At 37.1% G+C, this 15,533-nt stretch overlaps 1 protein-coding gene across 2 annotated transcripts in view; it reads left to right on the top strand.

Moving 5' to 3' along the window:
- The window catches only part of LOC121735648, a 103,884-nt gene that overhangs the window by 56,420 nt on the left and 31,931 nt on the right, over window positions 1-15,533 (top strand). The window contains exon 1 of one of the 2 annotated variants that reach the window (XM_042126548.1): window positions 13,973-13,995. The exons of the other annotated variant lie outside the window; for it this stretch is intronic. The gene's annotated coding sequence lies outside the window, so the exon portion shown is untranslated. Of the gene's footprint in view, window positions 1-13,972; window positions 13,996-15,533 lie in introns of those variants that run through there. 2 annotated transcript variants of the gene reach the window in all.

Below are 15,533 nucleotides of genomic sequence, written 5' to 3' on the forward strand. Positions count from 1 at the left end.
AAAATTGCTAGATAGTAATAAAAAAAAATATTCTAGGGCACTCGGACTAAAAACTAAATATATGTATAATATATGTACTATCAGAGAATTAAGAAGAATGAAGAAGAAAAAAAAAATATGTGCTAAAATCAAATAAAAAAATATATTGTCTTATAAACAATTCTATCCAATGTACTATATCAGAGAAGTTGATTCCTATGCAAATCGGGGACCTAAGTAGTTTGGTAGCGTTACGACAAACCCAGCTGACAGATCACAATTAACATTGAATTGACATATTCGACCAAATAACGATGGTCTGTCAATTGCATAGGAATTAACTTCCTCGATGGTACTTAACCTATATCCTGAACAGTATCCACTATATCTAATCTGAACTATTAGTAATATTAGTATGCCACTATTTAAAACCAATGTTCTGCGGAAGAATTATGTGTTAATGTGCGGTTCCCACGGGCAGCGTCACGGTGATGGCTACAATTAATATTCATAGCTAACGAATTAATACAAATTGTACACTCTTTACTACTTTTATTAATGAAATATGAAGATAAGTAGCGCGTCGACACGTTCAAAGTAAATTATTGCTAACCGACATTAAAAAAAAACGAGTAGGTTTTTCAATTCGACCGTATGATATTATGCTTTTAAGTTTTCCAGTCTAGCCCTTTTTTACAAAATTGGATTCCAGTGCCCGTTTATATTATTTCAATAGTAATCTGGCGCTGGATTGGATCATTGAATTGGAATAATATAAACGATTTTAAATGTAATAAGACAAAGTAAAAGTTGTAAAAGCTATGTATATTGAAAGGGAATAATTTGATAGTAAAAAAACCAGGTGTAAACAAAATGTTAAAGAATAATGTCTTAAAAATCGCAAATATATAATAGATGTAAAAAATTATAACATATATAACTATTTTAAGACGCACATGTAATAAATAAATAAATGTAGAAATTGTCCCTTATCATGTAAGGGGGAACAAGAGGTCCCATTAAATAAAAAAATTAAAAAAATGTATAAATGTATTTAAATGGGTATATATTTTATAGATATTATTTCAGACAGTATACCTTAAAATTAGACTATGTTAGAATTTCGTAAATGTCGCCTATATGTTGTAAACTAGTCGTAAACATGGTGAATGGTCTACACTCTACAGGCTAGCCAATTAACCTATCGCCTGATTGATTCTTGCTAACTAGCCTAAGGAGTAACGTACATTTTAGCAATGCCTCCTTTTTTATTTTTATGTAAAATAATGAAATTGTGCCAAGGCCCAAGACTAGGTCATACTGCGTACTCTACGCACTCTACAAGGCAGATCCACAAAAACTACACCCGCCTAAAATGAAAAGAATGGCAGACATTGACATACTATTCCAAAACAAAGGCTTTGTCAATTGTCACCATTATATAATATTATGCATTCTGTGCCATTATACCAATACTTTCTTATAATTTTCAACGTTTGTTAGGTATTACTTTCTTAACAAATATTCACATATTTTGGAGATATGTTACTTTCAAAAGTTTCAAACCTAACATCCAAAACAATTATTGGTATAGCGGGATAGACTGCGCAAACGCAACACGACGGGGACCCGATTCTAGTATCTCAAACATCACTTCGAAGTTCGAACGCAGGCTCAATACACACAATACTGTCTGCATGAACGAGAGACCTCACAATCGAACTAAACTCGAATCATGAGAATAATGTCCAAGTCTTATCTGGTGAAGTAGTGAGTAAAAATTCAGTAGTGAAAGAACCCATTGTCTTATATGTAAATTAAATTATGCATTGTTAGCGTAATTATGGGGAATGAGATAAAACGCCTTATATGTCAACTCTGCGAGATCTGACCTTTAAAATGTGAAAATAGATCATAAAGAGACGAGATTTTGCAGCAAGGTAAAAAACGCTTTTTTACCTTTTTCTTTACAGTGGTCACTGAGTCTTTACCAACATTTTTGTTGTACCTCTGGGAGGATGCCTTTTGATATTGAAGTGAAAACTTCTTTGGTGGCATTATGCACATTTTGGTGATGAGTAAAAATGTTAAGTTCTCGCTAAGACACGTGACGTGATCGAAAATTCATAAGACAGAGATAGAGTGGACCTGCGTCTAGATTTTTAGTTATATTTCTGGGAGAACGCTCAATGTACAGTTATTTATTTCAATCATTATGTTTCTAAAAGTAAGAAACCAAATTATTATTAAGTTAAAGATACCATAATATATTGGTACAGTTTTATGCCACTAAAACGTGATTTATTACCAGATTTTATTGTTTTCACCCGAAAAGCTTAAAGCTAACACAAACGGACAGACAAGGTGTAAAAGTCACTCGGAATTTACAACTTAATCCCAGAACGTCTATATCTTTATTGGTATATATTTTATGGAGCAGTTCGTATTATCTGTATTGGGTTACCGATGTCATTATTAACTTTTTTACGACGAAGATAGGCAAATAACACGTAAACATACTTAATTTATACATCAATAGTTCCTGGGAAGAATTTTAATATCAAATGCACTTAGTGAGGTTCTTCTTTGTAACGATATGCGGCACGTTGGTTAACGATGGTCCAGTACAAGTAATGAGAATTCGTCTATGGTTGTCCAGGATCGACGTAGATTGTGCATGCTGTTCGGAGGACACGGCCCAGCACACCCTCGAGGTGTGCGTTCGTTGGGCCGTACAGCGCCACGATCTCGTGGCAGTGCTAGGTGGAGACCTCTCGCTCCCGAGCATGGTGCGCTACATCGAGAGCGATGAGGCCTGGCAGGCAGCGGTCTCTTACTGCGAACCGTCCTTTCGCAGAAAGAGGCCGCGGAGCGGATCAGAGAGGATGATCCATCCTCCGTTCCGCTCCGCCGGCGTAGGACGGGACTGCGGAGGCGTCGCTATGCGAACCTCCAATAACTTCCGTTCCACGGGGCTCCGGGTCAGGATGGGAACCTGCCCGGCTTAGCTAGTCCCGGAGCCGAGGGGAACGCTTCAGTTTGCCGAAGCGTTCCCTAACTTTGGCGGTTTTAGTCTACCTCAAAAGGGACCGGCCCTTTTGAAGTAGACCGGCCGGTCGTGGAGGGAGTCCTGTGTTAGACAGATCCAGGATATCCCTCCGTATACGGCTGAAGGCAAACCGCAGGTGGTTTCAGTGGGTAAGCGTCGGGAGTCCCACATACCCCCGGGGTGCTTCAGCATAGCTGAGGCACATCCCCAACCCGGGGCACCCATAAGGGGTTTCCCTTTGTATTGACTATTGAATGAAAAGCTTCCGAAACAATTTTACATCCATACTAATATCTAAAATGCGAACTTGTCTGTCAGTTTGTTATCTCTTCTTGAACCAAGGAACGCTTGTTTTCATTTCAACAACAAAAAACTTTTGTCTCATTCGCGCTTCATTTCTTCATCCTACGTTATTTTTAAGAATAACAAAAGAAATCTAGTTAAGTTTCTTCCACACGCCATTGTGAGTATTAAATAAACCATTAATAATTTATTATCAATAAATTATAGCGCGATAACCGGTACCGCGTGGGAGGAGAACTCTATTGTTGTACAACTAAATTGGCCCACCAGGAATTGTTATTTTAATGGCTTTGTATATTTGTTTTATTTATGGACCTTTATATTTTAATAAGAGTGAGAGGGTAAATAATACATTATTTGGTTTTTTAAATTGAATAAAGACGATTTTCATTAACATTTTGTAACATTTTATTAGCGCAGCGCTGTTTTAACTACATATTTTCAAATATGTCAACGCTGTATTTTACAATGATCTCTTTTGAGCGAATTTGATTTTAATTTTTAAGAATACATCTGAGTTACTTTACAATCTATATTACATACTCTCCTCCTTCTACTCCTACTCTACTCAGACGTGGGAGAGCCATGCTTCGGCACGAATGGGCCTGCTCGACCGGAGAAATACCACGTCCTCACAGAAAACCGGCGTGAAACAGCGCTTGCGCTGTGTTTCGCCGAGTGAGTAAGTTTACCGGAGGCCCAATCCTAGGGGATTGGGCCTAATAAGGGATAATAAGGGAGGGTAGGGAAGGGAATAGGGTAGGCCCTATTCCCTTCCCTACCCTCCCTTATTCCGTTCCCTTTCCATCTCTAACTTCCCCTATTCAAACGTCATCCTAGGCAAACGAGCAAACGGGTCACCTGATGGAAAGCAACTTCCGTCGCCCATGGACACTCGCGACATCAGAAGAGCTGCAAGTGCGTTGCCGGCCTTTTCTGAGGGAATAGGGGAGGGCAAGGAAGGGAATAGGGAAGGGTAGGGAAGGGAATAGGGTAGGGGATTGGGCCTCCGGTAAACTAACTCACTCGGCGAAACACAGCGCAAGCGCTGTTTCACGCCGGTTTTCTGTGAGCCCGTGGTATTTCTCTCGTGTAGATTCTAGACACACTACAGTTTGTCTAAAATCTACATAAGGCTTATATACCTTGAACTTGACTGGACAAACTGCGGACTATAGGCTTGATTTGCTCACGACGGAAAAGGCTATCAAAACTCCCCCATATCGGTAGACAGGTCGGTGTTTGATTAAAAAAGCTATAATTGAGTATCAGGTTGGCCGTACCTTATCTCGCGACCGACGCGGTGATCTCCGGCTAATTGACAAAGACGTTTCTACTATCCGGTTTCTATCGATCTCTATGCTCTTATGAAATGTTGCTTTCTAAAGTACGAGAGTTTGTCTAGTTAAGTGAAAAAGTGAGTCCTTCGTTTTTAAATGATTTTTGGTTTGTGTTGGAATGGCTTAGTACTATGATTTATGATTATTTTATTGTATTACATGCAATATGATCCCGTACAAACATTTCGAAGGTAACTTAATTTTGATCCTTAACAGCCTTTAGGTAGCTGGTAGTGGTATAGCTAGGGCCTTTATATAGGCCTATAATCTTTATATTTCAATTTATTCTTTAATTATTATTTTTTTACTTTAACTCAATAAACACATTTAGATTTCTGTTAAGGATCTAATTGGATACAAATCGTTAACAAATTCGAATGGTACGCAATGCAAAATATCCCGCCAACGCGCAAACGAGTGGCAACTGGCAACACTTAATAAATTGCGCGCTGTCACTCAGCTCGGCGGGAACGGGGTGAACGACCTTTTGACATTACGAAATTTAAATTTCGTTTCCAGCCATGTATTTAAAGTCGGGCTTTATTTTTTTTAACAAGTGAGCGACTTAATCTTTGAGATGCAAGGGAAAAGATTTTGCATGCTATAATTTCATTTTGATTCACTCTTTGCTCTATAAAATAAAGTAAAAGAACGAGTATGTTGGCAATGATTTCATAAATCAAAATCCAATTTGCGATTTTGAGCAATGATCAAAAACACCCAGAAGATATGTCGTCTGATATGTACATCGTCCATGTCATGTTGTACATTGTACATCGATCACGGTGTACATAATGGCGCTGGTGGTGTCAGCCGGAACGTGACTGATGACTGATGATAGCTCCAGTCTTTGTTTATTTTTACTCTGTGTTCTTTTGTGTTCTTAATTTAAAAGTTATCTATGTTGTTGACGTTAGTTTTTTTTTTAAATCTAATCTATTCGTCAAGTATTAAGTGCATTAATTATAAGGAAGTGAGTGCCTTTTGTTTCATAGATACGAAGGCACTTGTATCTTTTCATTCCACTCTATATAAGTAATAATATTATGAATAGATACTAGTACCTAAGTTACAAAATTACTTGTAAAACCAAAACTGGGATAACTAAACCTTAGTGAAGACTGAAGATAGACCCAAAGTATATCTTTTCCACGATATCATACACTTAGATAAGGTTAATGATAAGGAAAAAGGTGTATGTATTCTTAATATAAGCATAAAAAATCTAATTATTTAATCTAAGCGCACCATCGGTAAACCTAATATGGCATCCGTCCCATCTCTCTTCTCAGAAGCCTGTATTAGCATAACTGATGAGTTAATGTAGATAGTCGATTATGCCTTATTAGTACTAGTAGTTACTACATAGTGTCGTTTACTACATACTACATACTTAGCTGGCAGTAAGAATCCATCTTCCAGCTGCAAGTAACAGGTGCTAAAATATTATAACGCTACTATAGCATCATAATATTTGGACTACTTTCGTTTCTAAAATACTTAAGTACCTACTATCTTATTAATAAACGATGATGAAGTCAGGAGTCACGTTAATAATATTGTTGTAGTAAGTTTTATCTTAATTTTGATTTAATCATAAGCATCATACACACGGCCGTTCCCAATATTTGATCTATCTCTGGTTTTGCCCTACTAGAGATAGGAATAGCTCATATAGACATTAGAGACATATATTTTATTTCAATTGTGAGCTATTCCTATCTCTAGTAGGGCAAAACCAGAGATAGATCAAATATTGGGAACGGTCGTAACTGGCAGGGCCGGATCTACCATATGGCCATTTGCCATATGGTAGGTCCGGCCAGGGCCAGGGCCATTGCCAGGGCCTCCACCCCCCAGCTAAGTCAAGTCAAAAATAGACGATAATGCGAAAGAGTTCATAATTTTATTACATTTTTGTTGGTATCCCTGAGAATCCTACGATCAAGGTTTATTATACAATTTAGGTGTTGGTACTACGAACTGACAGTTAAAATTTTGTGGCCCTAAGTAGTTTCAGCCCAGGGCCTCGTAAGCTCACGGTCCGGCCCTGCTAACAGGCTTATAAATAAACCAGGATATAAAGAATATGACAATGGTCTGGAACACGCCATTTATAGGTAACCCTAAAAAAATATCCACAGCCGAACATACAACCTCCTCCTTTTTGGAAGTCGGTTAAAAACATAAAGTTTGACGTACTTTGTTTTGTGTAGACTCATAACTCCCAAACGGATGAACCGATTATCATCTAGCTTAGTTTATTTGAAAGGTGACGTTATGTGTGTTCAATTGTTCATAAAGAATGAAATACTACCCTAAACTTTTGTTATATTTCTTCCTGTGTTATGCAATGAATTCTTCCTGTTCGGTTCTTATAAGATATCCTGCAATCAGCATTTTTGTAGTAAATTAAAACATTCTTCTATTTGCATAAGTCTGTCGTAACTCGTAATACATGCTCATATTGAACAACTCGTAGAATTTAAATCTGTTCTACATATCAAAGCTTAAGGATGTGTGTTGACATTTACAAAGTTGATCCTGCAGAACAGATACTTTGTCCTGCAAATCGAATATGTGTGGTAACACTTTCGCTGCGGCGTATGACAGTGTAGCAGTATACTTGTATTTTTTATTTTATGCAGGTCTTTACTTATGAAATGATTACCTTGTAATATTGTTCTGTAAGTCTAGATGTCTTCTCAGTTCCCACATCTTGCATATCGGATATTATGTGTGTATGGACTTCTTACCGAAAAATCTAATATTATGTATATCCTGTAAATTGAAAAAGTGTTAAAGCTAAACTTCTAGTAAAAGTTTTCCGGAACTAAACCAAATTTTCACTCGGTCACTTCTTTCGTGTAGATTAGGCGCGTTTTGTCTTTAGCATTTTTTTATTTCCACTTTTCGGCTGTTTGGTACACTTTCCTGCAAATCAGACATGTGTGATATTCGTCCGTATGTGTACCGTGACCGTAACAGACCGTGACGTTACGTAACCCACGTCATATCCGACTTTCGATGTCATTTGCTATTTACTTGCATTTAACACGCTAACACAGTATTACTGTACTGAGTAATAGATGAAATAACTAGTCGTTTTTGTGCTACCAACTATTCGCATTGCGTCGCGTGCTGTATAATCTAAGTAGGTATCGAATACGATTTAGAATTCTAGACCCTATAAGCCGACAAAAGTACAGACTCATTGCATACGGAAGTTTAGGCATCAAAGTTAAAGGCCAATCAACAAATCAAAGTACATTTTTTCATATAGTCAACATTTGTATGAAATATTGATTATTGTATCTCATTACTTTGAATGTACTTTATAAATGCAAAAATATGATTCCACATACATTGCAAGCGCCATGTCAGTTGGCGACCCATTATGAGTTTGTTACATTATTTTTTTAAGAGCCTATGCTGCCACTGCTGGGCAAAGGCCTCCCCCAAGTCCTTCCATTCATCCCGATCCGTCGCCACCGTCAGCCAACCTGCCTTGTATGTGTCAAGTTCATCGCGCCATCTTTTGCGAGGTCGACCGCAGCGGCGTCGTCCATCATCAGGTCACCCAGTCTGTGGCGAACTTTGCCCAGCGTTCAGGATACGGCTAATATTATGACCCGCCCAATCCCATTCCAGTTTGGCAGCCTTTACACTATGCAAAAATTAAAGCGTCTGTAGCTTAGAAGAAAAGAAACAGAGGTTTCATAGTTTTAATTAATTTATTTGCTCTTGACACAATTACCAAATTACATAATAGTTTTATAACTAAACTTGTGAACACATTGCACACTTCCGGAGTGATACGCTTAATGCCCACTCTATCTCTACAAATTAACATTTACACTGTTAATAAAGTAACAATATCACCATTTTGTGGGGAATATTAATGATGTACCATAAAGGATATCGTTAGGCCATGATGGAGGATCATGATTGTGAAGCTTGCATAGTCGATGTCGACTGGGCAATCATAGAGGAATAGTCCATATAGGCTAGTGTACAGAAGGCCGACCAAAAAAAATAAATGTAGAATTTTAAAATTTAGGGCTTAGGCCAAACCTACGCGACCAACGCGACTGCGAAGCGGGAGCGTCTATCGCGCGGCGGACGCTGCCCATGTAAGGTAAATCCTATACAAATAAACTTACCTCGCTACAATGTTACTAAATTCCAATTTTGAAATATTATGTCTATGTAAATAACACTGAACAGAGGACACTGCATATATTATTATACTTAGGGTATGTTAATTTCTCCGAAACCTAACTTAACATAACGTCAAAACACCCTGTACAACTATTCATACCCTTTCTCTACTCTATGGAAAATATATCTTATTTGTACTATTCTTTTGTTCCGTTTCAATCTCGAAATAACTGTCGAGCTCTGATTTTAGAGATTAATGTACCGTAAAGCTATCTTAGTTCGTGAGACTGAAATTACAGATTGTAATATCACAATAAGATCCAACTAAAACAAAGATGATAACTGCACTACTAATCTGTCTCCAAGTCATCAATAACAAAAAGTATGGAGATAGGAATAAGGGCAGTTTCATGCTATAGAGTCCGGATCGAACCGGATTAGATTGGGAAGTTGTTCGCAATCCGATCCGGAAAAACAGAACGTTGAAATTAAATTAGATTAGTTGAGCTGAAAATTAAACTAACGATAGTAGAGTATTGTGAAAAACGTGTGTTAGTATTATTTTGACTCTGTTGAATAGGATACTTGAACTACTAGTTATTTTGGAATCTAGACTACTGGACTGATTTTAATTCTTGTGAAAATAAAGAAGCATTAGATACTTGTAAGTTGCAGCTTCGTTCGTACTTAAGTTTATTTTCTTTGCAGAGTCCGTATGTTTTTCCAGAAGAAAACTATTCTACATAGGTACATAAATTATGTTTCTCGGAATTCATAGTGTCTAATGTCTATATACCTATCTTATGGCCGTTCCCAATACAAATATTCTATTGACATAAAAATATATTATGTCTAATGTGAGCTATTCCTATCTCTAGTAGGGCAAAACCAGAGATAGATCAAATATTGGGAACGGCCATTAGTCAGTTCAGCATTTTAAACATTGGTAATAGACAGATAGAATATCAGTCTATTTTTATCTGTGTGTCTATAGACTCAAATTAGTATGTCCAGCACCCGATCGGCACTAAAGCCGATCCAGTGTGTACTGCCCTCATGAGATAGGCGACTCTTCCGCGTGCCGTTCTCGGAATGTTAATGACGTGATCGGTTTTTGTGGCCGATAGGCGATACATAATTATTGTGAAGGTTATATCGCTCTAGTTTTTACCAGGTATGAGGTATTATACCTGGTAACGGTCAATGGAAGTTGTAACTTTTTTTCAATGCTTTAGTTCCTAATCCATAGTTCCATACTAATAAATGCAAAAGTGTGTCTGTCTGTCTATCTGTTACCTCTTCACGTCCATGCCGCTGAACCGATTTTGGTGAAATTTGGTATGGAGATACTTTGAGTCCCGGGAAGGGACATAGGGTACTTTTTATTCCGTGAAAATGTACGGTTCTCGCGTGATACGAAAACGAACATAATTTTGGCGCAACGGGGTTACGGGTGCATAATATAAAAGGCAATTTTAATTGGAAATTGAAATAGAATAGAAAAATAATAATGGTATATTCAGTTAAGCTCGTTTCACATAAATAAACATTAAAATCGATAAAGAAATAAACATGGTCTTCGGTCATAAAAAATCGATAAATTTTAAGTCATTAAATTATGATCGGTTTTAAACTCGATTAGATTACGTGTTGGTTTACACTGATACAGTGGCTGGCGCTAGGCATCAAACGCTGTATTAGCTATTGTAATTTGTAACATGTCTATTCAGCCCAGCCTCTAAAGTCTATTATTTTTACTAACGATATCTTGATTCATAGGCAGAAGACAGACCTTCCCTATTTGGTTAGGTTATAATTATAAATATCAAGTTCATTTAGTAGTAATCTGACTGCTAGGCTTCCCGATCAAAATACGTAGGTTCACTAGGTCCTGCCTAAAAATTCTAAAAATTAATTTCACTCATAGAACAGTGTTACAGCCTACAGGTGATGCTCTCTCGTATTACGATTTACGAATGGGCCTGAAACTTGAACCCAGAACACTATCTGAAAGTATGAGAATTGTCCAGCAATGATGGCGCCTATAACTGTCCTAATATAAATCAACACTTACTTTTACGATCACAGTTAGTTAATAGTCACTTTAACTGTGAAGACAATAATAGAATCTAGTTTAATGATTTAGTTACAATTTATATTATTATAAATATTTCATTTTAAAATTGGCCGTAAGCTACCTTTTGGGATTCTTCTAAGCCCTATCATCGTGTAACCAACGGTTCTAGAAGTAAACCGGCGAGAAGAAGTACTGGCGTGACGGAGGTCGGAGATAAATAAGTAAGCCATATAAATATATTTACTGTACAGATATTCTGCATTATATAATAGGAAAGTTTTATTGCTGTAATTCAAATATCTTTCCGCCTCAAACGACACAACAGATCAAGTTACAATACCAATTAAAAGTTGCGTAAAAATAACCAGAAACCATAAACAGTTTATGGTGTTTTAATACATTCAAATGATCTAACGCTACTTATAGTTCTAATATCACAATACTTATGCATATTCATTATAAACTTAGTAATAATGCGTTAATTAATGCGTTTTGTAACAGCATTTTAAAGGCCTGCATTGATGGAAAAGCTCAATTTGTTTGTAAATTTGGTTTGTCGTTTAAAGCAAATAAGTATTTAAAAATTTAAATTAAGCAGACTAAACAACGATTAACCTTAAATCGCGCTATCAAAGATTTTGAAGCTGGTACAACTGAAATTATTATAGAGTAAGAGCCTGCGACGGCCAGACTTTCCTCCTACTAAAGTGACCGCGACCGAACTTCATAGTTGCTAGTCGTTCTTATGTCTGTAAAGGTCACAAACAGGTGAACTTTCAGCTTTTCTAAACTGAGGAAAGTCTGGCCGTCACAGGCTTTTTCTTGGTGCATTATACAGCAGCCTTTGCGTCTGACTGAACATAGAATTCCGCTCGGCCGGTCTATCTTCGGGGCTTGCGATATATTCCCACATATATTAAATCAAGTTTAATAGTAATTAAAATGCTTGCGTAACGTATAAGGAACAAAGCGGGCATAAACCAACAGGGTAGGGCAGGGAACAGCAATAAACAAGATGAACGGATGGCGGCGCGGGCGCGGCGTCTTCCACCGTGCATAATCCTCTATTGTTCACAGACAACCTTACGACCTGGCCTGTGGACATAGAGATAGGTGACAGCGACAAACGGTAGCGAATTGCGGCGGCTTTAATGTCATTAAGTTTTGCATGTCCACCAAAAATGGTTTTCTCTTAAAGCTATGGAGTCATAGGAAAAGTTATAGATGACAAATCAATCAAATATTGTCTCTATAACCTGCTAGGACAAAGTGTCCAAAAAGTACAAAATTAAGAAAGACGAATGTAGAGTCGCACATAAAATAAATTGATTTTAGAAAAAGCAAGTCGTAAAATGTGTTATGAAAAAAATTACTAAAAAAATACTAAAAAACGTTAATCCTAATTTTATTAATCAGGTATTTAGCATGTTTCGATATACTTCCAATACGCGATCAAATCTTGAGATAAAAAACTGGTTTCAAACTAATTACACTGCTTATGTTCGGCTTATCGAAGCTACTGTTCGACAAAATATTGTAAATCAAAATATAGGAGCTCTAAGGTGCTATGTTTTTTTTTATAAAAAGTGGGAGAGCCAACTTCGGCACGAATGGGCCGGCTCGACCGGAGAAATACCACGTTCTCACAGAAAACCGGCGTGAAACAGCGCTTGCGCTGTGTTTCGCCGAGAGAGTGAGTTTACCGGAGGCCCAATTTCCTTCCCTATCCTCCCCTATTCCCTTCCCTTCCCATCCCTACCCAATAGGGTAGGGATAGGAAGGGATGGGAACGTCCAGAAAACAGAATAGGGTAATAACCCTATTCCCCCTATTACCATATTCCTTCTTAGAAGGCCGGCAACGCACCTGCAGCTCTTCTGATGCTGCGAGTGTCCATGGGCGACGGTAGTTGCTATCCATCAGGTGACCCGTTTGCTCGTTTGCCCCCTTATTTCATAAAAAATATAAAAATACATAGGTATATAAGTTCTAATGAAAAAATAGAGATTTTCGATACGATAACGGATGTAATTTACATTGAGAGTGGGCGACAAAAGTAAAAGCTTGTTCCGAACCTAATTGTCACTTTCTCACGTTCATTTAATTTAATGGCATGAACGTGGTTTCGTATAAGGTGTAAAATTACGTTTAATGATCTGCTTTGATGTATATTTATAATATGCAGCATTCGTAGATCGACACTTTAGTTCTGCACTATGCGAGTTTCTTACCCGCCGCGCCGGTTCTTCTCGCACGGATTGTTCCCTAATTAGCATAATATATAGTATCATAGAGGAACATGTATGTCTGGTCTCTGATAGTATGTTTAAAGAAATAAAACAACTTTTATTTTATTTCTCTCAAAGTTGTTCGTTTGTTAGCGCCATTAAGAGGAGTCCACACCGCCCTTTTTTTCCATACAAACGTTGTCTCCTGTTTCCTCCCTGGATAATGCTAGTAGAGTTATAATATTTTTCCTGAATATCAACGGCCACTAATACAATGTCCCAATGTTTTCTTTTTTTTTTTTCATAATTTAATTATTAAATAAGATATGAACGTTCAAAAACCCAAAAAAATGGCCAGATTTTCCCGCTGTGTTCAAACATCCAGAAAACAGATTTGGCTAGATTATACATAAAAAAAAACATAGGAAAACAGCTCCAGTTTTGGAGAAGGAATCAGGGGACAACGAATCGTTGATTTACTGTAGTTCTCTATCGCGTTCTGCGGTATAGGCTTGAGGTAAGGGAGACAGCTATAGAGTATAGATATTACACGTACTTTTTTTTCATTTCTCTAGCCCCTGGTGTATCCTCTTAAATAAGCGAAACAATACTGTTTCCTACAAAACTTGCTGAAGCAACTTCCCAAAGTGAAAATTGACATCTTTGGGCCCGCTGCCATGTAAACGCTTCCGCTCATCGCTCGCTTATGCAATACGCTCTCTTGCTTATATTGAAGACACTACAAATAAATAGTGAGTATAGACACAATGGCAGTTTCATTAAGACCCCCGACCATACAGCTGTCGGCTTGTTTAAAGTTCACGTGGACTACACAGCACACGCACATGGGAGCCAAAGGTGAGCACATTTAAATATAAAGCTATCCAACTGTATGTAGAGAAATATGTCTTAGATGTGAAGTCATAGGCCTTACCTAGCCTTGACTCTTTAGCTGAAAGTAATATGATAATCGTAACCTATATTGACAAAATTTATCGATATCGTAAAGTGAATAGTTATAATTACAGTGTTTCCCACAACCTGTTCGAGCCGATAGGATCACACAGTTAGAGTCCTCGGAAAGATTTCCCAGTTTTTCCCAGGACTCAAAGTATTTTCATGCCCAAATATCATCAAAATCTTTAGCGGATTAAGTGTAAAGAGACAACAAACTGATAAACAGACAGACAGACGAACAGAAAGACTGGCGGGCGTTTTCGCATTTGTGCCTATAATGTTGCCAGTTGACAAATACAAATTACATCAATTTGCATGTTAAAACTATGTTAAGTGTGAATATAATTGCAAATACCGCGTAGCCTAGAAAACCTATAGTTAGTCCTCATTTTTATAATCTAGTTCTAAAAAGGGTATCCTGGAAGAGCTAATAGAGTCATTAAAGCTAATAACGCCACGTTAAATTATTAATAGAGTTCGTTTTAATGCATTTATTTAATGACATAAGTATTGCGGCCATTTTATTAAATCGCTCATCCTTAAGCTTACGTGTAAGGATAATTTTATTTAGTTTTTATGAATAGTAATAAAACCAGGTAGCTTGCTCTATTACCTAGATCATTATATAGTTACGTTACATAACATAATACATGATAATTACCGCGTCCAAACACCCTCTTCAATTCATACTAATATTATAAATGGGAAATTTTGTCTGTCTGCCTGTCTGTAACCTCCTCACACCCACACCAATGAACCGATTTTGCTGATATCTGATATATGTATGTGTAGATACTTTGAGTCCCGGAAAAGGACATAGGATACTTTTACCTCGAAAAATGTACGGTTCTCGAACGACAAACGAATTTGATAACATTTGGTTAGTGTAATAGATTGGTGTCATAGGTAGCTTTATTGTATTACAACGTTAAAATAAAACAAAAAAGTTTAAAGCATTAAAAAGTTATATGCGTGCGGCGCGGTGCCGCTTATCAAAAGCTCGTGTCTCCTTTTAAAGTTCTCTGCAATTTATGGGTTTTAGATATTCAAATGTAAGTTTTTAAATTATCGATAGACTTCTATAATAATCTTATAAGATTTATTAATTTATAATGTACGAAAGGAAGTAAGTAATAAGAGAATTTAGAACTCTACATAATTTTTAAGTTAGATTATCTTGAATCCAGAATCTTGCATGTTCAAATATTATTATTGTTATCGATTTTTTGGCAGCGACTATATTTCATTAGTTTAAGGTTTTAGCTAGAAGAAAAACTTTGTAGCTAGGTTTTACCAGTTTTTAAATATATGTCGACCAGAACCTGATGGCAAAAAGCGAGAAAATAAATTGACTCTAGCAATACCGGGGTAGTTGGAATAAAACATTTTGATCCTTTTTTTTTCTTATATCGGCTGAAGCTGCGTGTTAAACATGCAAA

The sequence above is a fragment of the Aricia agestis genome, chromosome 17, assembly GCF_905147365.1.
Source record: "Aricia agestis chromosome 17, ilAriAges1.1, whole genome shotgun sequence".
NCBI classification, from domain to species: domain Eukaryota; kingdom Metazoa; phylum Arthropoda; class Insecta; order Lepidoptera; family Lycaenidae; genus Aricia; species Aricia agestis.